Raw genomic sequence first — 27,003 nt, forward strand, 5'->3', positions numbered from 1 at the left:
AACTTGTATAACCTTTTTTAAAAAAAAATAATTAAATTTATAGTAAGTAATGGGGGGAACCAAATGAAGCCATTCATTTCTCCCATTTGTTTCTATATAGAATCATAGAATCTTAGAAGAAGAAGAAGAAGAAGAGTTTGGATTTGATATCCCGCCTTTCACTCCCCTTCAGGAGTCTCAAAGCAGCTAACATTCTCCTTTCCCTTCCTCCCCCACAACAAACACTCTGTGAGGTGAGTGGGGCTGAGAGACTTCACAGAAGTGTGACTGGCCCAAGGTCACCCAGCAGCTGCATGTGGAGGAGCGGAGACGCGAACCCGGTTTCCCAGATTACGTGACTACCGCTCTTAACCACTACACCACACTGGCTCTTAGAGTTGGAAGGGACGTTAGGGACCCCAAGGGTCATCTAATCCAATGCCCTGTGATGCCCAAATCTCAGCTAAAGCATCCATGGCAAATGGCCATCCAACCTCTGCTTAAAAACCTCCAAGGAAGGAAAGTGCCAAACCTCCCAAGGGAGACTGTTCCACTGTTGAACAGATCTTACTGTCACAGAGTTCTTCTGTGTGTTCAGTCAGAATCTCCTTTCTTGTATCTAGAATCCATTGGTTCGAGTCCTGCCTTCCAGAGAAGGAGAAAACAAGCTTGCTCCATCTTCCATGTGACAGCCCTTGAGATATTTGAAGATGGCTATCACATCTCCTTTCAGTCTCTTCTTTTCCAGGCTAAACATACCCAGCTCCTTCAACTGCTCCTCATAAGGCTTGGCTTCCAGACCCTAGATCATCCTAGTTCCCCTCTTCTGCACACGTTCCAGCTTGTCAACATCCTTTATAAATATTATCATTCATTTCTCACAGAGATTAATTGGAAATGAATGGGGGTGCATCAATTTCATTTTTTTATTCATTTTTTAAATGAATGAACACCAATAGCTAGCGCAGTCTTATAGTCAATATTGTGAAGTATTGTGTGAAATACTGAAATTCATTTTTTCTGAATAAAAATGCAACACTCTGGTATTTATTTATTTGATTCCACTTATTAATCACTTCCCGTTTAAAAAAAAGCAACAATAAAAACAGTTAAAAGCCTTTCCTTGTTTAAAAAATGAAAACAATCCCATATATAAACACACTTTCATATATACAAGCAATAAAAAACTGCATCTATATGAAAACAATTAAAAGCAAAGCAATGTGACAAATAAAACTATTTCAAATTCATTGCAGATGCAGACTGGGAAAAATCCTTTGTACTGGGAGAGTGAAGCATGTGAACCAATCAGTTCAAGCAACTGAACTCAGGAAAAGTTAGATTTATTTGTTTGCTTGTTATTAGAATCATTCTTTGGCTACTTTTCCAGTGCTCATGGAAGCCTATAGTGAAAATTTAAAGAAACAGGTTTAAAAAATAATAATAATAAAAGCAAAAAGGCAGGACCAGTAAAAAGCAAAGGTGTCCTGCTGAACTAAAGGTGAAATGGAAGAGAATGTTTGGTACACCTTCCAGAAGCAAATAAGAGGAGCAATTTTGGACTGGTCTGACAGTATTCACTTCATGCAGGAGTGGCACTTAGAGCTGGGCGTAAGAAAATCCAAGCCAGTGAATAGGTAAAGGTAAAGGGATCCCTGACCATTAAGTTCAGTCATGACCGATTCTGGGGTTGCGGTGCTCATCTTGCTTTATTGGCGGAGGGAGCTGGTGTACAGCTTCCGGGTCATGTGGCCAGAGCAGCGCACAGAAACGCCGTTTACCTTCCTGCCGGAGCGAAACCTATTTATCTACTTGCACTTTGACGTGCTTTCAAACTGCTAGGTTGGCAGGAGCAGGGACCGAGCAACAGGAGCTCACCCCGTCGCGGGGATTCGAACCGCTGACCTTCTGATCGGCAAGTCCTAGGCTCTGTGGTTTAACCCACAGCGCCACCCACGTCCCTATAAGCCAGAGAATAGGGTAGAATTAAAGAGGTTTGGGAAACCTGTGGTGCTCCCAGTTACTGTTGGACTCCAATACCCATCAGTCCCAGTCAGCATGGCCAATAGTCAGGGAAGATGGGAGTTGTAGTTCAGCAATATCTGGAGGGCCACAGGTTCCCCATCACTGGCATAAAGAAAGACGACCTCTTTAATAGGGAGATTGTCTCTAGGAAATCCGAACACAGCGCAGTCACTATAGTTAAGCTGTCAGCTGGTTTCCATTCACTCATATTGGCTGATGCACTGATGAGCAGACGCAGACATCAAGGCAGCCCTTAAAGAAGAGGGGGGGAAATGGGAAAGGGATTTCTTTTCTTTTCTTTTCTTTCATCAAGAAAATCTGCTTTTCTTTATGGTTGTATATTTGACTCATGGAGTGTCATTCCATGAAATGACACTGCACTTGGCCATTTGTAATTGCTAATTTCGGATCACTGGACTTCTTATCCGTTAAGCTATTATTACACATTCCGAAGTAATTTCAGGCAGTAAGGAGAAGCATTTTAATTTCCTGTTCAGGCTGCCTCTGGTTTTAATCTGTCTCCAAATGGAAGTTTTAAGTGCCTGTGCCTCAAGTGCACATCACAGGGATCTTCTAGATTTCGAGAACCAGCAATCTTTAGTAGTTCCAGTGTATACATAGTCAATATGGCATTCATTTTCTCCTAATCCTCATAGCTGGCGCAGACCAGCATTCCACTTAGTTGAGGATGGACAACAGGTGATACTCTAATAAGGCAACGTGTACAATGAAGCCGAGATGAAATCTTTTGAAGAAGAATTTTCTGACAAATCTTTGATGCCCCATACACTCACATTTCTCCTCCTCCTCCTCTTCTTCTTCTTCTTCTTCTTCTTCTTCTTCTTCTTCTTCTTCTTATCTAATTTTTTATTTGATTAAAAAAATTATAAACATACAACAGAAACAAATTCAGAATCCAAATATCAAGATTACTCTGAATCTCCTGACTTCCCTCCATACCTTCCATGGGTCCTATTGATAATATTTTCAACTGCATATCAATACTTCCCCCATTTTTTGTCTTTCTAAGTTATCCATACATTCCGTTACATTACAAGTGTGTTTAAAATCCTGCCTATGTTTTAACCTGCTTACAGTGGTCTGGTATATAAATTATAAACTTATCCTGTTCTTTTTTTAAAGTTCTTGTCTTCTTGATTTCTGAGCTTCCCAGTGAATTTTGCCATTTTGGCATAGTCCATCAATTTGGTTTGCCATTCTTCTCTGGTCGGGATGTTTCTCTTCTTCTTCAAGACCCTTCTGAGTTGTTGGAGAAAGTTAGTCATTCCCTGGAGAATATTCAGCAATTTTGCCATCCATGAATTTTGGGTTCACCAATGGATCCAATGTTAATATTTCTTTTATTACGTGTTGAAGAAAGCAGTAAGTGTGGCTTCTAGTCCTTCCAAACTTCCTGTTTGCCCATTGCTTTCATTGTCCACCATGGCTCAGTGGTATTGCATGTGCTTTCCACATAGAAGATCCTAGGGTCTCCAGGTATGACTAGCATGATTTCCTGTCTGAAACCCTGGAGAGCTGCTTCAGTCTACACTTAGACCACACCAAAGACCTGACTTAATATGAGGCACTTCCTACTTTTCGATATGAACTATCAATAGAGTAAGATGAAACCTACACGTTAAGTAAAACGAAATTCCTCAGAAGATAATTTTCTAAGGAAAACTGTTTGGAATGTTTCACCTCTCCCCCAGCCAACCCCCAAGAGTTTTCTGCAAAATTTTCTTCTTCTTCAATTTTGTTGCCCTCAACTAGCCCCAAAGCCATTTTCACACAGCCCTTGTGTAAAACAGCCACAGCACTGGCTAATTTCCCTACACCCAGGAATTATTAGGATGGAATTCTGTTCTAATTTAATTTAAACTTTAACTTAATTACAATCACGAACACAAAATATAGGAATCCAGTGCTTTGAAAGTTCACTTTTAAATGAACTAGTTCTAGTTCTGTCTAGTTCATCCACAGGGGAAAAACATATTTTAAAAATGCATTATTCAAATGTTACAAACTGCTGTGCTGAAATTTAGACTCCAAACATTTCCTCCACAGTTTGCTTTCTAACTTTCTTCATAGAGGTCGAATTGAGTTACTTTTTTCCACAAATGAAAGCTAAGAGTCCATGGCTCCTCATGGGCAGGAATGAACTTGAAGCTAAACTAGAAATCATTCAATATTCTACCCCCAAATTAACTTAATTCATCTTTAGTTCATCTGGCAATTATGGGAACTACTTTCAGATGTAGTTCAGATATTTTTGAACTAGTTCAGTGAACATAAATGAACTAGTTCATTCCAAGCATTATAAGAATCACACATTTGAATACCCTCAGGAGAGAAGCCAGAAGTAGAAGTCACCGCCATTTTGACTTACAGAATTCACACACTGTGAAATCTGCCCACAGCACTCTTGTGATATTTCAATCCCAAGCCCATGATATTAGAGTGTTCTAACTGGGGAGATTCTGCTGGTGTCGATTGCTCCTATGTGTTTGTCTCTTCTGAGGCAGCACTCTCCAATCCAGTACCTTGTGTGCACAAAAAAATCATACAGGCCATCCCATTCACTCAAAGGGAGGGGCAAAGATATTCACTTGCAGACAGCAGAATATTCTTACCCTCATGCATCTGGCGATGCCATCTGGCTACATGTTATTATTACCATTACTTCATTTTAAAAAATGTTTCCTTGGAAGAACGATGAATCCTTCGTTTTGTCGACTACAAAGGGCCGAAATCTCAATCTCTGACACAGAAAAGATATAAATTTCCCATGCCCCAATCTATAGCAGATGGAAATTAAACAAATAAATATAAAAACGATACTTTTGAAATCAGTACCTGATGACCGCCAAGCAGTATACTAAGAGTATACACTTCAAAGACACCACAAGGCAAGTTAACTGTTTTTTAATGTAACCTTGAAACACCTTTAAGCACAGCAGTGAGGCCTTCAGTGAAGACTTGCTGAAAAGAGAGTTCCTCAAAACTTTAGGCGCTTAGAGTTAAAATGCTTTTATCCCATTGCTTTTAGTGGAGTGGTTATAGGGCCTAACAGAGAAGCACCCAAGCTTTCCAATGTGCCCAGAAATGAACTGGTGTGATATGTTTAATATAACCACTTCCACTGAGCACTCCAGCTGCTGCATTTCATCTGAGACAGAGCAATCCAAATGGGAAACGGTAGATTCACCCAGCACTGCATATGTAGCCCTGCTGGCTCTGGCCAGACATCACAAAAGGTATGTGTGGCCAGTTAGGAGCAGGGTTGTTGCACCAGCTCCCTGCTAACACAGCCAAAGGAGGCTATATTTGTTGTTGTTTAGTTGTTTAGTCGTGTCCGACTCTTCGTGACCCCATGGACCAGAGCATGTCAGGCACTCCTGTCTTCCACTGCCTCCCGGTGCTGGAGGAGACTCTTGAGAGTCCCACGGACTGCAAGAAGATCAAACCTATCCATTCTTAAGGAAATTAGCCCTGAGTGCTCACTGGAAGGACAGATCCTGAAGCTGAGGCTCCAATATTTTGGCCACCTCATGAGAAGAGAAGACTCCCTGGAAAAGACCCTGATGTTGGGAAAGATGGAGCGCGCAAGGAGAAGGGGACGACAGAGGACGAGATGGTTGGATAGTGTTCTCGAAGCTACCAGCATTCCCCACTAAAGATGCAGAGTTCACTGACCTACTCTGATGGATGCTAGTGGAGACTAGTAGATGGGGGCACTTCCAACAATACGGATCAAAGGATAGGAATACAACCACCTAGCTGTAGTTCCCAAGATTCCGTGAGCTGATGTATTATCTATAATGGCTGTGGTCTGTAAAGTCTGATCCTTCGCATAATACAGTTTCTCAGATGAAAATATTGGGGGTCCAAAATTATCACACTGCCCATCTTCGTTCTAATACCATTCAGGCTCAGAACGTTGCCATCTTGTTTTATGATGCTGAAGCTTATTAAAGTATGTCTCATCTTTACCTTAGGTTCCCAGAAATAATATTTTCTTGTTCTCCTCCTTCTTGTTGTTATCTTAAAGGTGAGGATGTAGGGCTCAATCGTTTTCAAAAAGATTTATTCCATACTTCCAAAACAGTGATTACAAAGGAGTTTCCATGCAAAACCATAACAATGGAATTGGAATTGTTTATATTATTATTATGGCGGCCATCCTCAACCTTGTGTCCTCCATGTTTGGGGCTACAGCTCCCAAACAACTGAAGGGCACCAGATTGGGGAAGGGAGATTCACGTCCTTATGTATCTGAAGATGCTGCTCATAAAAGAGAATGGAGATCCAGATGGTTGGGTACCAACACAGATGCTTTATCATCTTCTTTAATGCTAAATGGATGTAAGGAATGTACAGGTTTCCTGAAAAATGATTGCTCTAGGTTGAACCTTGACCTCTTTGGGTCAGGTTGGGAGTGTATATTAGGATCATGAAAATGAAAGCTCTGGCAGTTCTAAATCAGCCAACTGTCTTTCCACCCTGATCTGCAATGAACGGTGAAAAAGAGCCCATAGCTCTTTTTTAATAGTTAATAAGCTCCAAGGTCGGGAGGTTAGGAGGACGTCATTAACAAGCCAGTTTCCAGGGTCCCATCCTGTCACTCTCTGACATTGCAATAAAGCAGCAATGAGGAACCACAGGCCCAGCAGGGCAGATGTGTCCCTTCAGAAGGAGATTTCTTCTTCTCTTTTTTTCTTTATGTTATTTTATCTTTCTCTCTTTTTGCTTCCCCCCCCCATCCCTTGTTAAATTTTGAAGAAGAAGAAGAAGAAGAAGAAGAAGAAGAAGAAGAAGAAGAAGAAGAAGAAGAGGAAGAGGAAGAGGAAGAAGAAACCCTAAACAGCCTTGGCTCAGTATACCTGAAGGAGCATCTCCACCTCCATTGTTCAGCCTAGACACTGAGGTCCAGTTCCGAGGGCCTTCTAGTGGTTCTCTCACTGCAAGAAGTGAGATTACATGGAACCAGGCAGACGGCCTTCTTGGTAGTGGAACACCCTTCCATCAGATGTCAAGGAAATAAACAACTATCTGCTTTTTAGAAGCTACCAGAAGGCTAGCCCGACTATTTCAAGAATTAGAAGTCTTGATTAAATTTTAACACTTGCTGGATCCAGGTCTGGCATAGAGCTTACCACACACAAACTCATAATAGCAGTGTTTTATCTAAGGCATCAAACTGCTGAGAGGATACTATTATGTTATTGCCTGGGAAAGACGAAACAGTGGTGCTAATGGAGGCTTATGGAATATTGAGGGCCTGTTTCCTTTGTTGCAGGTCCAGAACAAGCTCGTGGTTCCTGCCTTGTGGTTATTTAACCTCTCCTCTGGAGCAGAAATGTGTTAGCTCAGAAACTGGAGCGCATTGGAAAAAATAAATCATTTACACTAATGAGTTTGCCATACATCCAATTCAGCAGATTACTGGCTCCGATAAGCGTAAGCCACCTAAATGGACAGATGAGCTAGACTTTAGCTTGCCAGAATAACCAGAGTGGGTATATACACAGCAGAAGAAGTAAATTTAATTGGATAAACCAGAATATTTCCCACACAAAGCTCTACTGCATGTTGCAGGCCGTGTGAGGTTATGAAATGACCGAAGAGAGAGGGAATGCTCCCCTGTTATTAAATGCAGCTAACAAATCATCTTTGATTCAAAATTTCTTAAGCTGTCTTTCTATTTTATGCGAGGCAGTGTAGGAAATCAAAACTGCTGCTATTAAAATCATAGGAACACAAGAACATTAAAAGGAGTTTGCTGGATCAGACCAATGTCCCATCTAGTCCAGCATCCTGTTCTCACAGTGGCCAACTAGATGCCTATTATGGGGAACCTCAAGCAGGATTTGAGCATAAGAGAAGCCACCCCTCCTGCAATTTCCAGCAACTGTTATTAGAAGCGTTACTGACCCCAAGTGTGGAGGCAGAACATACCCAACATGGCTAGTAGCCCTTGATAGCCTTCTTCTCCATGAATTGGTCAAATCCTCTTTTACCTGAAGGAGCGTCTCCACCCCCATTGTTCTACCCGGACACTGAGGTCCAGCGCCGAGGGCCTTCTGGCGGTTCCCTCACTGCGAGAAGCCAAGTTACAGGGAACCAGGCAGAGGGCCTTGTCGGTAGTGGCCCCCACCCTGTGGAACGCCCTCCCACCAGATGTCAAAGAGAAGAACAACTACCAGGCTTTTAGAAGACATCTGAAGGCAGCCCTGTTTATGGACGCTTTTAATGTTTAATAGATTACTGTATTTTAATATTCTGTTGGAAGCCGCCCAGAATGGCTGGGGAAATCCAGACAGATGGGCGGGGTATAAATAAAAATTATTATTATTATTATTATTATTATTATTATTATTATTATTATTATCATCATCATCATCATCATCATTATTTTAAAGCCATCCAAGTTGGTGGCCATCACTCCTTTCTGTGGGAGTGAGTTCCATAGTTTAACTAATATTAATGGGCAAGAGGGTTCTGAAGAGTAGGTGAACACCAAAGTATTGATCCTTTACAGGTTGGATAGCCATCTGTTATGGATGCTTTAGCTGAGATTCCTGCATTGCGCCCTTATTTTTCATTTTTATTGGAAATTTTATTTACAACATAACATAAACCCCCCACCCCCAATACAGAAATACAATAAGCATAGCATGCAACAATACAAACAGCCAAATAAAAGATATTTAAGTTATAATTAGAAAAATCTTAATAATGATTCATAAAGGAAACAGCTTATAAGAAGTAAATAAGGCGGCCAGATACAGGATAAAGGAAGTCTTTTATTTGAGATTCCTGCATTGCAGAGGGTTGGGCTAGATGACGCTTGGAGTCCCTTCCAACTCCACGATTCTATGAAATGCAGATGCAGTGATCAATAGTTCAAGAAGCTGGAGCGATGCCAGTGCAGCAGGAACACTGGATTACTCTGCCCACCTCATGGCTTCCCTGGGAGACAGGTTGAAAGCAAGCAGCTTCCTCCAGACCACCCAGAAAGCTTGATAGATGGAGTGGAATATGAAACTGGCTTCCCAGTGTCCAAGGCAAACTCCTTCCTCCACGATGCACATGACCGAGCTCTCAAATTTAGAAGGGAAAAGCGGGGGATGGTGAAAGAACATGCATGGAGCATAACATTAAATTTTAAAAAATCATGGGTGAAAATATTTATCTACGAAGAACTAGGCTTAGCTGCATTAAATTTTCTTTTGGGAAAGAATTGTATGTTTGAATTGGATCCCCACCCCCACCCCCTGTTCTCAGCAGTGAGGGAGGGACTCTGTGACCATTTTTCAAGCCGTATTTTGAAGGAATTCTCATCTGTGTGCTTTATTTAATTCTAATCCTTATCAGTAGGAATTAGGGGACAGGAATAATGCATTAAACATATACACCCTGCTGCCGGCAGAATTAAAAAAAAAAGGGTCAGCAAAACATCTACAGTGGTACCTCAGGATGCGAACGGGATCCGTTCCAGAGCCCTGTTCGGATCCTGAAGCGAACGCAACATGCATCTGCGCGTGCGTGAATCGCGTTTCGCCGCTTCCGCGCATGCGCATGGCTTCATTTTGACCGTCTGTGCATGCACACGCGGCGAAACCCAGAAGTAACGTGCTCCGTTACTTCCACGTCTCCGCAGAGCACAATCCAAAAATACTTAACTTGAAGCACATTTATCCCGAGGTACAGTGGTACCTCGGGTTACATACGCTTCAGGTTACATATGCTTCAGGTTTCAGACTCCACTAACCCAGAAATAGTGCTTCAGGTTAAGAACTTTGCTTCAAGATAAGAACAGAAATCGTGCTCTGGCGGCGCGGCGGCAGCGGGAGGCCCCATTAGCTAAAGTGGTGCTTCAGGTTAAGAACAGTTTCAGGTTAAGAACAGACCTCTGGAACGGATTAAGTACTTAACCTGAGGTACCACTGTATTGACAGATGAAACATTAAGAGTGAACAGCTGGCTGCAGTTATAGGGAAAGCAAGACTTTGGGTTGTAGCCAATGCTATTCAGAGTAGACCTCTTCTTTGGCGATCACTCGTAGCCGAGTAAGATTGTCTTCCATAAACACGGTTTTAACAGTGAGTGCATAAGTAACTGTGGAGGCCAGTTCTGGATCCACACACCCTTCCACAGTGGGGACATGGGTTTCTGAGCAGGCGTTGATCATGCTGAGGGTTTGCCAAGCATGCCTTCCACTTAGCACGTTTCTCACTTTCGTCCTGAGTTCAAGCGTCTTCAAAGCCCATGACACCTTTGGTAAAGGCTGTTCTCCAACTGGAGTGCTCGCAGGCCAGTGTTTCCCAGTGGTCGGTGCTTATGCTACATTTTTTAAGATTTGCCTTGAGAGAGTCTTTAAACCTCTTTTGTTGACCACCAACATTAAGCTTTCCATTTTTAAGTTCGGAATAGATTACAGTGGTACCTCAGTTTACAAATTTAATCTGTTACGGAACTCTTTTCTTACACCAAAACTGTTCTTAAACCGAGGCGCACTTTCCCTAACGAGACCTCTCACCTCCGGTGCCCTTCCACCATTCAGATTCTGTTCTTAGACTGAGGTAAAGTTCTCAAAACGGGACACTATTTCCAGTTTTGTGGAGTTTGTAACCCAACTTGTTCTTAAACAGGACTGTTCTTAAACTGAGGTGCCACTGTAGTTGTTTTGGAAGATGATAATCAGGCATCCAAACAACATGTCCAGTCCAATGAAGTTGATGTTGAAGAATCATCGCTTTGACACTGGTGATCTTTGCTTCTTCCAGCACACTGGCATTAGTTTGCCTGTCTTCCTAAATGATGTGTAGAATTTTTCAGAGACACCGTTGATGTATTGCAGTAACACCTGCCAAAAGATTTTGTAGGTAACTGTATGCATAATGGGGTAGAGCATGTTGAATTTTTCAACTGTCAAATTCCAAAAACGAGGGGTGCTAAAAATTTGCAAACACAACTTTGGAATCCAAAATATATTTTGGTTAAATGAGTACAATTTAGTTTTGCTTGGTAAGAAAATGGGTGTAAAATTACACAGAAACCATTAAAAATGATTGCCAAGTTGCAGTTCATCATCATTATTATTACTAAGCATTGCCTGACATTTGGAGAACCTAAAATTAAAATTCTTTGGTTTTCCGAAAGCAGTTTGTGTGCTTCTTCATCAAACGTAGACTTACCAAGCTAAATGGTGTCCAATCACAAAAATAATAGCAGATTTTAATTCCTCACACCCAGAAACATATTTTGCACATTTTAAATTTGCAAAAAAAAATAAAAATTATTTTCACCCCCTAGAATGGCATACCCAAAATGGAGAAATACAATTTGGGTGCAAGTTTTTCAAAGTGTCCCCTTCACTCATCTCAACCTTCTCATAGTTTAAGATTGACAGCAGAGACCCTCCTCACAGTCTCACTGGCGGGTGCAAAGGAGAGGGGGTTTTCTACAGCAGCCCCACATCTTTGGAACTCATTACCAATTGCATTCTGACAGGTCTGTCTCTTCTGATGTTTAAGGTAAAGGTAAAGGGACCCCTGACCATTAGGTCCAGTCGTGGCCGACTCTGGGGTTGCGGCGCTCATCTTGCTTTATTGGCCAAGGGAGCCGGCGTACAGCTTCCAGGTCATGGGGCCAGCATGACTAAGCCGCTTCTGGTGAACCAGAGTAGCACATGGAAACGCCGTTTACCTTCCCGCTGGAGCGGTACCTATTTATCTACTTGCACTTTGACATGCTTTCGAACTGCTAGGTTGGCAGGAGCAGGGACTGAGCAATGGGAGCTCACCCCGTCGCGGGGATTCAAACCGCCGACCTTCTGATCGGCAAGTCCTAGACTCTGTGGTTTAACCCACAGCGCCACCCGCGTCCCTCTTCTGATGTTTAGGAAAGTCCTAAAGATTGACTTGTTTTTGCTAGCTTTTCCTTGAATTCTATTACTCACCTGCTCATGATTTTGGTGGTAGTTTACCTCTACATTTTAGGCTGTGTAGCCACCATACGTTTAAAAGCACATTTCCCCACCCCAAAGAATCCAGGAAGCAGTATTTTATTCCTAATGGAGCTACAATTCCCAGCACCCTAACAAACTACAGTCCCCAGGCTTCTTTGTCAGAGGACGTACTTTAAATGAATGGTGTGAATGCAGCCTTTGTGAATGAATGAATGAATTTTATTATTTCGGTCACAGACCGGTTCCAGCCCACATACAATATGAAGGAAGTCATAAAACACGATAGGGATACATTTGAATTTGCAATTAGGTATAACAGGGACAATACAGATATAGCAACTTTTAAAAAATATATAAATTAAAACTTTGTTGTTGTTGTTGTTGTTTAGTCGTTTAGTCGTGTCTGACTCTTCGTGACCAGAGCATGCCAGGCACTCCTGTCTTCAACTGCCTCCTGCAGTTTGGTCAAACTCATGCTGGTAGCTTCGAGAACACTGTCCAACCATCTCATCCTCTGTCGTCCCCTTCTCCTTTTGCCCTCCATCTTTCCCAACATCAGGGTCTTTTCCAGGGAGTCTTCTCTTCTCATGAGGTGGCCAAAGTATTGGAGCCCCAGCTTCAGGATCTGTCCTTCCAGTGAGCACTCAGGGCTGATTTCCTTCAGAATGGATAGGTTTCACCTTCTTGCAGTCCATGGGACTCTCAAGAGTCTCCTCCAACACCATAATTCAAAAGCATCAATTCTTCGGTGATCAGCCTTCTTTATGGTCCAGCTCTCACTTCCATACATCACTACTGGGAAAACCATGGCTATACGGACCTTTGTTGGCAAGGTGATGTCTCTGCTTTTTAAGATGTTGTCTAGGTTTGTCATTGCTTTTCTCCCAAGAAGCAGGCGTCTTTTAATTTTGTGACTGCTGTCACCATATGCAGTGATCATGGAGCCCAAGAAAGTAAAATCTCTCACTGCCTCCATTTCTTCCCCTTCTATTTGCCAGGAGGTGATGGGCCCAGTGGCCATAATCTTAGTTTTTTTTGATGTTGAGCTTCAGACCATATTTTGCGCTCTCCTCTTTCACCCTCATTAAAAGGTTCTTTAATTCCTCCTCACTTTCTGTCATCAAGGTTGTGTCATCTGCATATCTGAGGTTGTTGATATTTCTTCCGGCAATCTTAATTTCGGCTTGGGATTCATCCAGCCCTGCCATATAACCTAAAATTATCATTTAAAACCTTAATCATTATGATAGCACAGCTTGTTCCCTAAGTGTTATTACATCACAACTGACATATGGGTCTCAGATCTGCAGCTTCTTTAACCTTGTTCCCTTAGAATCATTCCAAACTAAGTTCTATCGTTGCCTGCTAGGGATCCCTTCTTGTGTGTCTAACGTAGTTGTCCGCCAGGAGGTCAGGCAAATCCCTGTTAGCGCTTGGATAGGGATTCTGAAGATCCATAATTGGTTAAAACTTATCTTTTTCCCTGTTGGGTTGGCACCCTTAACCCTACTGGATTCCCACCAATCCAAATGGAAAGTGACACTACATGAAAAGCTAAGAGGCTTGGGGTTTTCCCCACAGGCCCTGAGAGCTGTAGGTTATGAGAAAGCTAGAGCAATAATCTGCCAACGAATTTGGGATGTGGAACTGCAATGCCACGTGAGCGAGATGAATAAACACCCAGCAGCCTTTGTGTCTTTAGGCTGATAGCCGGTTGCTTCAATATTTCTGACTTTTGCCAACAATTTTATTGTGATAGTTGTATTCTGTTGCATTCTAATCATAAGTAGTTTTGAGAAGGTTTTACCGTTAAAGGTGGTCCAAAAATATTTTCAATTAATAAATCTAAACAGTCATGGTGGTTTTGCTCCTCTATTGCCTTTATAGCACAGGCTGTAAAAGTCACCTGGGAGTTACATCTCTGACCACAATATAAGGACAGGATTCCTCTCTGCAGGTGCTTCCCCTAAATTCCTGATCATTTCCCGGCAATGGAGGGGGGGGAATTATAGCCAATAAACTCAGCAACAATTTTAGTATATATATGTTTATACTGCCAAATAACTTGTCCAGCCACCATGAAATACAACTACGCAGGGCTATTTTTCAGAAAGATGCAAATTTCTGAGCATTCCCCAACTGCATTCCTTTAAAATCTTGCCAGTAATATCCCTTAGCTATTCCCTTAAGGTATAATACAATTTATTAAACATGTGTCTGTTATTGCCTTGCAGAGCTGTTAAGATGACATTTGTAATTTATTTCAGCGCCTTGCGAAGCTTAAACTTGGCTTGGAGAGATAAACATGAAGATTTACGCATGGAGATCTCACACCAGAAAAAAACCCAGCCTTGCACTCTTTTGTTTACATTTTAGAGTCCTAGATAAGGTAATCGTGAAGCCCCAAGTGTCATTTGTATACCAATTTCATGTGTGCAAAAAAAATAAAATATAAAGGTTTCCCAGTTTTTCTGTAAATCAAGATCGCATTTGTGATATCCGTAAGGGTCAAACTAGAATTGATGTGGGAGAACTGTGACTAGGATAATCTGCAGTTCTGACAAAAAAAATGTACCCTGAAACTGCAGAACAAAACATACAGGTACCCTAACACTGTAACAGCCCCATCTTTAAAAGGAAAACTTGGGGAGCACAATAAATTCCACCATAGAGAATAAAAATGTAGAAGCTTGCCTACTTTGGGCTTTTCATAATGTTTCCTATCTGTTAAATGTACCTGAGATGTTGTTGTTTAGTCGTCGAGTCGTGTCCGACTCTTCGTGACCCCATGGACCAGAGCACGCCAGGCACTCCTGTCTTCCACTGCCTCCCGCAGTTTGGTCAAACTCATACTGGTAGCTTCGAGAACACTGTCCAACCATCTCGTCCTCTGTCATCCCCTTCTCCTTGTGTCCTCCATCTTTCCCAACATCAGGGTCTTTTCCAGGGAGTCTTCTCTTCTCATGAGGTGGCCAAAGTACTGGAGCCTCAGCTTCGCGATCTGTTCTTCCAGTGAGCACTCAGGGCTGATTTCCTTAAGAATGGAGAGGTTTGATCTTCTTGCAGTCCTTGGGACTCTCAAGAGTCTCCTCCAGCACCATAATTCAAAAGCATCAATTCCTCGGCGATCAGCCTTCTTTATGGTCCAGCTTTCACTTCCATACATCACTACTGGGAAAACCATAGCTTTTACTATACAGACCTTTGTTGGCAAGGTGATGTCTCTACTTTTTAAGATGCTGTCTAGGTTTGTCATTGCTTTTCTTCCAAGAAGCTGTACCTGAGATAAGTTGGGCTTATTTTCAATTTTCACTGAAATGAATTAAATGAGGGCAGGTTCCCCACCTGTTTGTGGAAAGAGAGCTGCTGCTTGTTGGACTGCAGCTCCTATCCTCCCTAACCATTGATCAGCCTGGCTGGGGTTGATGGGAACTGTAGTCCAACAACACTTGAAGGATTCCAAATTGGGAAACGCTGGTGTACAATTTACCCAGGCAGCAATCTGACTTCACAGTCACTGTTGTATCAACAGTATTAAATGCCTTCTCAGTGGAAGGCATTATAAGTTTATTTGTATGCTTATTAGGCACTCGGAAATGAGGTGCTCAAATAAAAGATCTTTCGAGAGGCATTCATCATAGCTGATTTAATGCCTGTCATTTCTGCAGCACAGGGTTTTCTTCAACAAAGTGCTGTTTTAATGAGCGGTACTCAAGATTATTCTTATTATTTATTAAACTGTGCATCATTTGTTCTTTATTTATAGCGAAATGCTTTTTTTAAAAAAACTAACTAATGGATTCTGCAATTTGGTGTTTAAATAGTCAACCTGGTTGAAGTTATTTGCATCAGATCAGTTAGCTTTCACTGTACTTAATTCCCCCAGAGGGGGATTAAGGGTTTACTCCTTAGCCTTTTTGTGTTCAGACCCAGAGACCTCCCCCTAAATAAATTCACCCTTGACTCAAATTTCAGTTTTGGTTTTTGGCAGAATTTAGGCCACAACTTTATTGATTACAGAAGGTGAGTGGTTGCATAGGCTCTGGTTCGACTAGCTCCCTGCACCCTTGCAGGCAGCACTGACCCTAGGTCAGCCTAGGGTGAATACCTGGGTAGGCCAAAAGCCAGGAACAGACTATGTTCACCACCCAGATGCTCCCCTGGACTCAGGCATAGGCACAACCCCCTCTCAGGGGTTGACCAAACCAGCTGAGTCCCTGGATTCCTCTAACGGAATACCCTTCACATAGGGATGGCGAGACCACTCTCCCATCCCTATCACCTGAACCAGTGCCTATCCGCAACCTTACAAGTTGTGACAATTTGCTACACAGCAGGCAAAACCCAAATGGCAACAGCCAATCAGCCAAGTGGGGAAATTCCTGTCATGCCCCTATCCCAACGACAGACGACACACGACGGCATAGCAAGGTCAATCGGACAATGCCCTAAAAGTAGGGAGAGGTGGGCGGGTGTTCCGAATGCACGAGCCAAAAGAGGAAGCTCTGGGTCACGTGCATGGGTATATATAGGTCCCACAATCAGTTTAGACTGTGCCCCATTGGCCAGATTGAACCCAACATCGAGGGACCAACCAATCGAGTGTTGTGGCCAACCAATCCAACCCACCCACAACACAGGAGGTCAGTCTCCAGGTCTCACCGCAACACATGCCCTCTTTCAGGGAGGACAAATTTCTTCTTCCCAAGATATTCTGCAAGGATATTTAGGGTATCCTGCAAGGAGGTTTAGGATCAGAGTTTTCCTTCTCCTAGATGAGCTACCTTCCCATGTTGACAAGTCCCATCTGCCCCTCACTTCCCTCTACAGCATGTGCAGAAATTGCCTTCTTGACTGTTGGACCTGCTATTGGTCTTGTCCGCTCAATCTATCAGAGCCAGTCTTTGCATGCAGGGGAACTCCCTTACTCACAGAGGGTTTGAGACCCATTGGCTACACTCACCTGATTTAGCTGGCCAACCGAAGCCATTTCCAGGGTGTGCCTATTGTGGCATGCTGACACTGGGAGCAACAGGTAAGAACTGAGTGCAGAATGAGGGCCAAAAGTGAACAAATGTCCCCCACCAGAGGTACTACCCCTGGTTAAAATATCATGCAGATGCTGATCATTTGGTGTGAAATAATTGACTGAGAATTGACTAATCTCCAGTATATTCCTGATTGTGTTCGCTTCACTGCAGACCTCTTATCATAAGATTGCAAACAGGACATATGTGTCTTTAATAATGGGACTTAAAAACTGCCTAACTTTAGCTACTTTATCTATTTATTTGTGCATTTGAGGCATATTTACCCTGTTGCGCAGCCAAAAAAAATCCTCCCCCGCCACTCTCAGAGCGGGTCATAAAGATTAGCAGTAACACAGCTCCTGCCCTCAGGATATCAATATAAAACAAATGGCATATAAGGAAAAGATGATGGGAAGGGAGGAGGGAAAACATTCTTAAAGTTACAGTTCCTGTAATAATAAGCTGGGATGGAAGCAGTTCAGGAAGCCTGATGGGATGTTGACATTTGAGGGAGGGCAAAAAGCAGCTTTATGTCCTTACTGTGATTCACTGCCTTAGCTTTAAAAAGAACACTTAGCGTTTTTCCATGAACAATATAATCTGCTGCAACATCTCTTTTAAACCTGGGGGCTTTAAGAACTCCCTGTTGTGGTTAAGCACCACACAGCATCCCCTGATCCTATCAGCTAGCCGTTTCCACTATTAAAGCCACAGCCATGACAATACCAAAAGAAACTCGGGCCTTTTCCTGTTCAAACCTCATTAAAATGAATAGCACATGTTCAAGGGAAGACATCCCCACACAGACTGTGTACATGTTACCAACTTAAGACCAGTTGGGATCAGAGCTGGTTTGGGGGGGGGGAAGCCTCAAGGCAGGCATTTCATAAGAAACTGCGAGATAGATGCGTATTATTGTGGGTAACTGATTTGCAAACGAGCAGCAGGGGCAGACTGGATGCAGAGTAAACTGGAGAATGGCCTCTCGTTGTCTTTTTAAAAATGGCTAGTATAGCATCACATGCCGTGATGTTGCCCAGTTGGATTCCATTTTGTGCCTATTCTCATTGTTATGTACTGAATTGAATAGGATCCAAAATGCAGCAGTCTGATTGGTCCTAGAACAATAGGATTCAGAATGCAGCAGTCGGATTGGTCCACAGGAGCCACCCAATCCAGCTCCAGGTGGAAGTGAATCCACAACCTGATTGGCCTACAGGAGAATCCCAGAATTAGCCAATCACGTGGGGCCCATTGTGTAAATAATGTATATAAAGCAGACATTTGGGGGGAACTTCATTCCTCCTCACCACTATGAGCTGAATAAAGAGCATGAAATCCACTCTTGACTCCAAGTATATTTCACTCATCCTCCTGACAGCCAGAGAAAGCTATGATAATCTTCTAAGCAACCTGAGGGATACATCCCAGTCTCCTTTGGCTACTGCCTCTTTCTACAGTTGTTGATGTCACTGAAAGGCTTCACTCTGAATCAGTATTTCTAGGAAAATCTCACACACAAAGAGAGAGAGAGAGAGAGAGAGAGAGAGAGAGAGAGAGAGAGAGAGATTGCATTACCTAAAGTCAGGACGCACACAGGCAGGTACGATGTAAACACCACAAAACACTCTCTCAATAAATACCATCTTCCCTCTTCGTTTTGAAGGCACTTGGTGTCCTACTCCAGGAGTTTTATTTCCAGAGAAGAGCACAAGAAGGTCTGGCTTATTTAAAAACTGTCAAACAATCAGACAAGAAGTAAAACTCATTTTTATATAGAAACTTGGGAAAATATGATGGATTGTTTGAAGGAACGAGAGAAGAAAGGCACAGTCCCATATCAATCTGCCAGGGAAAAATTCTCATTGAACTCAATGGCAGACCCTCTTAGTGTCCCTATCTTCCAGGGACATCCCGGATTTACAGAAGCTGTCCCAGTTTTTTATTTGATCCCAGAATGTCCCACTTTTCCTTAGGATGTCCCTCTTTCCATCGAAGAAATGTTGAAGGAATGGAGTTATGCGACCCCGAGCCAAAGAGATAAGTAACTATACAACCTTTAGAACAGTGTTTCCCAACCTTTTTTGGGCAAAGGCACACTTGTTTGATGAAAAAAATCTCGAGGCACACCACCATTACAGCCCCGTGACGTCAGCGCGCAGCGTCACTTGAGCTCCTTCTCCTGCTCGTTCAGGGCCGCAGTGGCGTAGCGTGGGTTGTCAGCACCCGGGGCAATGCAAGTAATTTGCGCCCCCTAACCCGTGGATTTGCACCCCCTAACACTAACCCCCAGGTGTTGCGCCCGGTGTGGCCGGCCCCCCCTGCACCCCCCACGCTAGGCCATTGATCCATAGCTAAAAGCAGAAGTCGACAAATGTGTCCTGTTTTTTGCTCTTCAAAATATGGCAACCCGAAGACCCCCAGGGACCGTCCAACCAGCCTAGGAAGTGTGCTCTGGTCGCGGGGGAGGAGACACGAGGCATTGCCATCCACACCTGGAATTGAGGAGGAGCTGGAAAGGTCCTTTGGTTTCACACCCAGGACCCATTTTTTCTCTCTTCTTTTGAGAAAGGGGTGGGAAATGGGATTTGGAGGGCGCATGTGTGCGCGTAGCTGAGCTCCAGTTGCTCTGGGCATTTCTGGACGGCGCCGGTAGCGTCTCTCCTAACCCCTCCCCACCCCGGTCTCCAGCCCCCCCCCCCCCCCCGCCCAAAGGCTTCCCCCTACCTGGCCAAAGTTCCACCCAAAGCTGGAGATGCGGTTCGCGCTGCCCACGAAGAGGACGCCGAACTCGGAGAGGACGTATTCCTTGCGCTCAGCGCAGCGGCGCAGCTAGCCGCTCAGGGGCCCGGGGCGGCGCGCGCGTCCTGCAGCCAGGGGCGAGTGCCATGGGGGCGAGCCATGGCAGGGCGCGTTGCGTGGAGCCTCGCTGCAGCCTCCCCCTCAGCTGTAGGGAGGCTGAGGCGGTGGGCAGAGGCCAGAGCGGAGCTTGCGGGCAGTTCGCCCGCAGACGCATGGCTCAGGCACGCTGCAGGCGCCGAGGTGTGGCGCCCAGTGCCCCCCGCCTCGCCTAGCTACCAGTGGCATAGGAAGGGGTCTGCGGTGGGTGCGGGGCTGAAAGGACAGACAAGGCTCCAGCAACCACCCCCACCGCCAAGTCCGCCGGTCCTGCAATCCCTTGCACGCTGACTTGGAAGTACAGTGGTACCTCGGGTTACATACGCTTCAGGTTACAGACTCCGCTAACCCAGAAATAGTACCTTGGGAGGGGCAGAGAGCTGCGAGTGCGCAAATGTTGCGCCCGGTGCGGCCGGCCACCCCTGCACCCCCCACGCTACGCCACTGCAGGGCCGGGTCGCCGCCGTGAGGGAAGGGCGCCGGGGCGCTGCTGCTGCTGCTGCTGCCGCCGCCGCTCCCGGCAGGCATGGGCCCAGCTGAGGCAGCGGCGGCTGTTGTGGTGGTGGCGGCGATAGCGGGCAGAGGAGGGGGCGGCGGCGGGGCCGAGGTGGCCGGCGGCGGCGGGGGAGGCGGCGGCGGGTGGAGCAGGAGGGCGGCCGAGGCCGGTGAGGGAGTAGGGTTGCCCGGGGCTTGTGGAGCCGTCGCCGGGAGTTGCTGCTGCTGTTGTTGCTGCTGCTGCCCGGACATGCCGGCCTCCTCCTCGTCCGCTGTCTCGCGCTCCTCCCTTTTGCGCACGCTGCCCCGCCGCCGCCCCATTGGCAGGGTCCTGTCAGCTGATCCTGTGTTATTTCCTGTGTGTGTGTGTGAGGGGAGAATAGAGAGAGAAACCTCGGCACCACCACCGCGGAGTCGCCCCCGGCTCGACGCGGATCCTCGCCACCGCCGCCCCGCCTCTCGCCGCCCGACTCACCCGCCTCCCTCCCACGGCACACCAGGCAATCTCTCGCGGCACACTAGTGTGCCGCGGAACACTGGTTGGGAAACACTGCTTTAGAAGACATCTGAAGGCAGCCCTGTAGAGTTTTAGCTGTACTGTTCATAAAATATTTCTTCTCCCTGGGAGATCTTCCCTTCCCTGTCTCTCACACAAGGTCTTCCTGTTTCCTTTTCCTCTTTTTTTCTGTTGCTTCATTTCTGGTTTTTATTTTGCTTTGCTTTTTGCTTTTTGCTTTTTGCTTTTTGCTTTTTGCTTTTTGCTTTTTGCTTTTTGCTTTTTGCTTTTTGCTTTTTGCTTTTTGCTTTTTGCTTTTTGCTTTTTGCTTTTTGCTTTTTGCTTTTTGCTTTTTGCTTTTTGCTTTTGCTTTGGTGTCCTCTACTCTGGGTCACTGAAGGGATTGTACCCACATGAAGGTGATGGACCATTCATTCCAACAGTAGGAGTTGAAATTGCACAGCTCTTTCTCTGAGTTTTAAAAAAGTCATATGATTTTCCAAGCCCGGGAGAAAGACTGATCAGGAAAACATGAGACAGGGGTGTGTTGTCCATGATACCATCTAGATGCTGCATAAAAAGCAACAGAACAAATTGTGACTGTCCCACAGTATCCAGTGTGGAAACAGCCTTTGGGCACTAAACAAAATAACTATTCTCAAGCAAGGATCCTGTTGTAACCTATGATTGTTGGCTTCTCTTGTTGGGAGGTTCAAACCAAAAACAAGATACTCCCATTCTTCCCAGCATTATCTAAATCTTGGCAATCTGTGATCTTCTGAGGATTACAAAACTATGATTTAAAAAGAGAATATCCAAGCTCCACAGACCCCATGGAAGGCTCAAGTCACTGTCCTAGTTCAGGATGAAGTTCTCAGGAAAGCTGGCTGAATAAGATTTCCAAAAATGTGTTTGTGGAAGGGGTCGTCCACAGAAGAAGGCCTCATCTGCCTTAAGAACTTAATTCATTCCGGAGGTCCGTTCTTAACCTGAAACTGTTCTTAACCTGAAGCACCACTTTGGCTAATGGGGCCTCCTGCTGCCGCCGTGCCGCCGGAGCACGATTTCTGTTCTCATCCTGAAGCAAAGTTCTTAACCTGAAGCACTATTTCTGGGTTAGCGGAGTCTGTAACCTGAAGCGTCTGTAACCTGAAGCATATGTAACCCGAGGTACCACTGTATTATAGTTTGACTTCCAGTGCAGCCACCATGGTGAACTACCGATCCCATGTTAGCCGATGCCAGCCGTGCAGTTAATTAAGGATAGTTTGGGAGCAATTATCCTTGCAGGTGTGTCCCCCCCCTGGGGAGGGGGGAGAGCTTTCTCTCACAGATCGTCCAATAACTGCTTCTCTCTTATGGAATGCAGAGACAGGGACACAGAGGGCACAGCACTGCACGTATTGGAAACTCCCCAATGTGGTCGCCATGAGCGGAAGTATCTCTGTTTCTTTTAAGATGTATCTGAATTTGGACTTAAGAAACAGATGTGTTTTGGAAGAAGGAGAAAGATAACCTGTGAAATGAATCAGCCACTGAGTTCCAAGGTTTTGATCTGGAGAGGACTCTCTTCATCATAACTGGAATGCTATGTAAGTGAAGGGAGCCTCTGTTCTCTTTATACATTATTTTTGCTGTGCTATGAATCAGGAAGCCTTTGCTGAAAAAGAATTGATTATTAATGGAAGGAAATCACTAATGGAATTTAGTGGAGGAAGGTGGCATGGGGATATTGACCCCAAATTTAAAGAGGTTTGTGCAAGAAATACCCCTTTTTGGCCTGCTAGAGTTCATCTGCTGCAGCATGACAGGGAAACTCAGGCCTGAGAAGCAAATGTCAACCCATCATTCCAGTTCTTTAGTTGTTTTCCCATTATTACCGTCTAGAGCATTACTGAGACCATAAAATAATAATAATAATAATAATAATAATAGCTTGCTGGAATAGGCCAATGGCCCATCTAGTCTAGCATTCTGTTCACAGTGGCCAACCAGATGCCTTTGGGAAACTTGTTATAGCGCAATGGAAATGGGAGAAAAGAAAAAACACAGCTGGAACATTTGTGATATAGAAAATTACTGGATTTCAGCAGGAGGCTAAAGGGCATGAACTGGTTGGAAACTTCCTAGAGCTGCTGCCCTCAGAAGTTTGAGTGCTGCTCCAGGAAGAAAAGCATTTTCTGGGGCAGCTTCTCAGTTATGGAATTCCCTCGACATAACTGCAGAGACACCTCTGTACCCTGGACTATGATAGCTGAGATGTATGTGTTCTAGGCTTACCCTGCTCCTGTGACTGTAATTGGTTTTAACTGTTTTTAATTTTTAATTATTGCAACCTTCCTTGGGACTTGCTGGTGAGGGGTAGGTAATAAATTTAATCATCACCTTGAAGGCACAATACAAAGGATGTGGGATTAGAACATTTAAGATCACCATGTTCCAGATTTTCGGAAACAGGACTCCTCAGAAACCCCATCTTACAACAAAGACCCCATGCTGATTTTATGACTTAATTGTCTGCCTTGTTCCCTCTTTCCTCACCCAGAAGCAAACAGAAGAAGAAGAAGAAGAAGAAGAAGAAGAAGAAGAAGAAGAAGAAGAAGAAGAAGAAGAAGAAGAAGAAGGTGGTGTTGGCTGGTTGTTGTTGTTGTTTAGTCGTTTAGTCGTGTCGGACTCTTCGTGACCCCATGGACCAGAGCACGCCCGGCACTCCTCTCTTCCACTGCCTCCCGCAGTTTGGTCAAACTCATGCTGGTAGCTTCGAGAACACTGTCCAACCATCTTGTCCTCTGTCATCCCCTTCTCCTTGGGCCCTCCATCTTTCCCAGCATCAGGGTCTTTTCCAGGGAGTCTTCTCTTCTCATGAGGTGGCCAAAGTATTGGAGCCTCAGCTTCACGATCTGTCCTTCCAGTGAGCACTCAGGGCTGATTTCCTTCAGAATGGATAGGTTTGATCTTCTTGCAGTCCATGGGACTCTCAAGAGTCTCCTCCAGCACCATAATTCAAAAGCATCAATTCTTCGGCGATCCGCCTTCTTTGAGTTATTCAAGCCCCTTCGCCACAGCAAGGCAGTGATCCATGAACGGGGTGTTGGCTGGTACAACCTACTTTAGGTCATCGCAAGACCTAAATGTGGGCTTCTTGTTAACCTGACACACAGTGATTTAAATAGTACCATAGAAGAATTGACAGGCTATGTGGAAAATCAGCTGCAGTTTATGGAGACTGTACATGCATACTCTGTGAAATGGGAATAGTAATTGGGGCATACCATGACAAATGCTGCACCGTCAGCAGTTATGAATTGTTATTTCTCTCCCAAACTTTCAGCACAGTACATGACCCTAAGAATCATCAATGGCACCTGGGTGGGCTAGAGGCTTCCTGCCACTTCTCCTCAGGAAATTCGTGCTCTTGAATTACCCATGCTATAAATAGCTATATATGTATTTACATGGATGCCGGTAAATGCCTGAACTGCTTTCTGGTCTTGCTCTCCTGGCATTTTCTTGGAATCAAAAATACTCCCTTAGCATGTGTATCCAATCCTAAATTTTGGATCACTCAACTGAGCAACCTATTTGCCTGAAATTATCCAAAATTCCTTTGGATTAATAACATCTTTTTTGTTTGGTTTTTCGAGCTCTTGATCATTTATAGAAAAGCAATTAGGCCGTCAGACCATAACTGACCTCATATACTCCAGGGAAAGTGTAATTTCAGCAATTTTTGGAACTCTGAAAAAGTTTTGCTTCTCGACTGTATCGAGCGTTGTGCAGTCTTATGCCAAAAAGTGTGCTTGCAAAGTCTGGCAAATTGGGTTGCAATTTTAACCCTTACTTGAGAAAACTATAATATCATTAATGGAACCGGAATGGGAGAATCCTCCGGTGCGCTGGAAGCACTGGCGGAGGAAGAGGACTGTGGGGGAGTACACCGCCCCCGGCAGCGCGATCCCCAGGGTGCCATCGTGGCTGCCCCCCCCACCCGCACTGGGCACCCCACCACCGCAAGTGGCGCGCCACGACCCCAGGACGCACACCACACCCCCAGGATGCGCTCCAGTCCTGCCCCCGGCTGCTCTCCCTAGCTGTCAACTTACAGATTTGAAAATAAGGGACCAGCAGCCTCAAAAATAAGGGATCAACAGCCAAAATAAGAGATTTTCCAGACACAGGTATGTTCAACTTCTGAGCCCCTCCGAGCCAAAGGCAGAAAATCCAGCCAGCAGCCATCGAAGCCTCAAGCGGTGGTTCCCACAGCGCAGCAACCCGGCAAAGGGGATGCAGCAAGGAAAACCACTGCCACCTCTCCGCTGGGAAGCGCTGAGCAAAGGCGAGTCCCCAGACAATGCGGCCATTTTGATCAGCACAAGGCATTCAAGCTCCACTCCCCCTCAGTCATTCTTAGACTCCTTATTGGGTGAGCAACGCAGCCAAGCAACACAGTTGGAGCCTCCCTCCTCCCTGGCCAGCAGGCAGGGAGGGAGAGGAGCTGCCTCCTTTGAAACCCGGGAAATTTAAGGGACATCATCAGTAAGGGACAGCAGTGGGACACAGCGCTGGGATAAGGGACTTTCCCACCAAATAAGGGACAGTTGACAGCTATGCTGCTCTCACGTCCCCCGGTGCCGCAGCATGAAGCTCCTCCACTGACTGGAAGGCTGCCACTGACACAACAATGTGTTAGTGGGGAACTGCATTGCCAAAAAAAGAGGTCAAAAGAGGACACAGATTTGCCTGAAACTTGCATGTGCTGATTTAAATGTCTAGGTGCAAATTTAGTCATTGTTACTATAACTTGAATACAATCCATCTCACCATAGACTGCTATCCAGTTGCTAGCTGTTGATGTGCAACTTCCCCAGCTCTCACTTCCTAGGGCTTTTTGTCTTTAAAGGGTTTTTGGGTGAGATACCCCCTCAAACTGGGGGTGCCTTCAACTTGAAGGTTATCCTCCATAAAGACAGACAGTCAGTCACAACCCAAGTGGCTTGTACCATTTGTAACACGTTCTCTATAGTGTGGTATACAGTTGTATATATAACCAATGTAGCAACTATTTTATTTTATTTTATTTTATTTTGCAAGGAATGTCACCCAGGGATGAATAAATGAGCAGACTTGAAAACATATGATTTCCGGGCCACTAGGTGGCATTGCATTGTAGCTTTCATAGCAAAATAAGAAGCATCATAATCAGAAGAACCTTTATTTGCATCAGCCACTAGCCATAGCAATAAAATAAAATAAAATGTACTGAAGACAGAGGTAAAAACTTAACTATAGAAAATACATTTGGGGGGTTTACATCAAATTACATAATCAAATAATAGATCTTACTCTAATTGCCCCCGCTGAAAACCTTGCAGTTTTTGCTGATCATCTTGATCTGCTAGAAGAAAGGACACAATAGCAATGGTTGATTGACCCAGCATGGACAATAATAGAGGGGGAATAACCTCATTCCTCAAATCTTTATAAAGTGTGTAAGCCAAAAGCACGTAAGCCGCTGACTCAATACTGCCATCTCCGCAGGGACATAACCGTTTTTCTGTATTAAATATTGAGAATGGATGAGAATACAGATGGTGGGGCAGCTGCATTTCACGGAACTTGAAGCTGCTCCCTGACATCTAGCAAACGGATCAGAGCATGCTCGTTCTTTTGCCTCTCTGTTAATTACACGCATTGTGGTGCTTCTGGTTATATAGCTTGGCTTTGATTCATCTGCTCTACACATGGAGGGAGGAGCCCGGCAGTTCCATGAATGGAAGACAGAAGACTGGCAGAGGCTGAGTGACGAGCAACGGAGGGTATATGGGAAGGAGGGCGAACCATTTTGACCCTACCATAGTCTACCCGAAGGGGATCTCCATGGTGGCCATCATCTCTGGGTGCTTTGCGTGTTTCTCTGCATTCTGCAACCTTCTTAGTATGGGGTACTCTTGCTCTCTATGGTAACTCATACATACCAGGAGGCAACAGTTAGGTTCATCCGGTGCACTAAAGAGCACAGAAGCCCAAGGAGGGGGGGACACTATACATAAGTCATAAATTAAATCGTTATAACAAAAGGCAATGACAAACCTAGACAGCATCTTAAA

The 27,003-nt window shown here is 44.7% G+C and overlaps 1 long non-coding RNA gene across 1 annotated transcript in view; it reads right to left on the reverse strand.

Moving 5' to 3' along the window:
* Nucleotides 1–291: 291 nt before the first annotated feature.
* LOC310708929 overlaps nucleotides 292–27,003 on the reverse strand; it is a 135,083-nt gene continuing 108,371 nt past the window's right edge. Inside the window, exon 3 of the long non-coding RNA XR_014527226.1 lies at nucleotides 292–368. This is a non-coding gene — a long non-coding RNA (uncharacterized lncRNA). The remainder of the gene's footprint in view (nucleotides 369–27,003) is intronic.

The sequence above is a fragment of the Podarcis liolepis genome (assembly GCF_965112155.1).
Source record: "Podarcis liolepis genome assembly, chromosome: 6".
Lineage (NCBI taxonomy): Eukaryota > Metazoa > Chordata > Lepidosauria > Squamata > Lacertidae > Podarcis > Podarcis liolepis.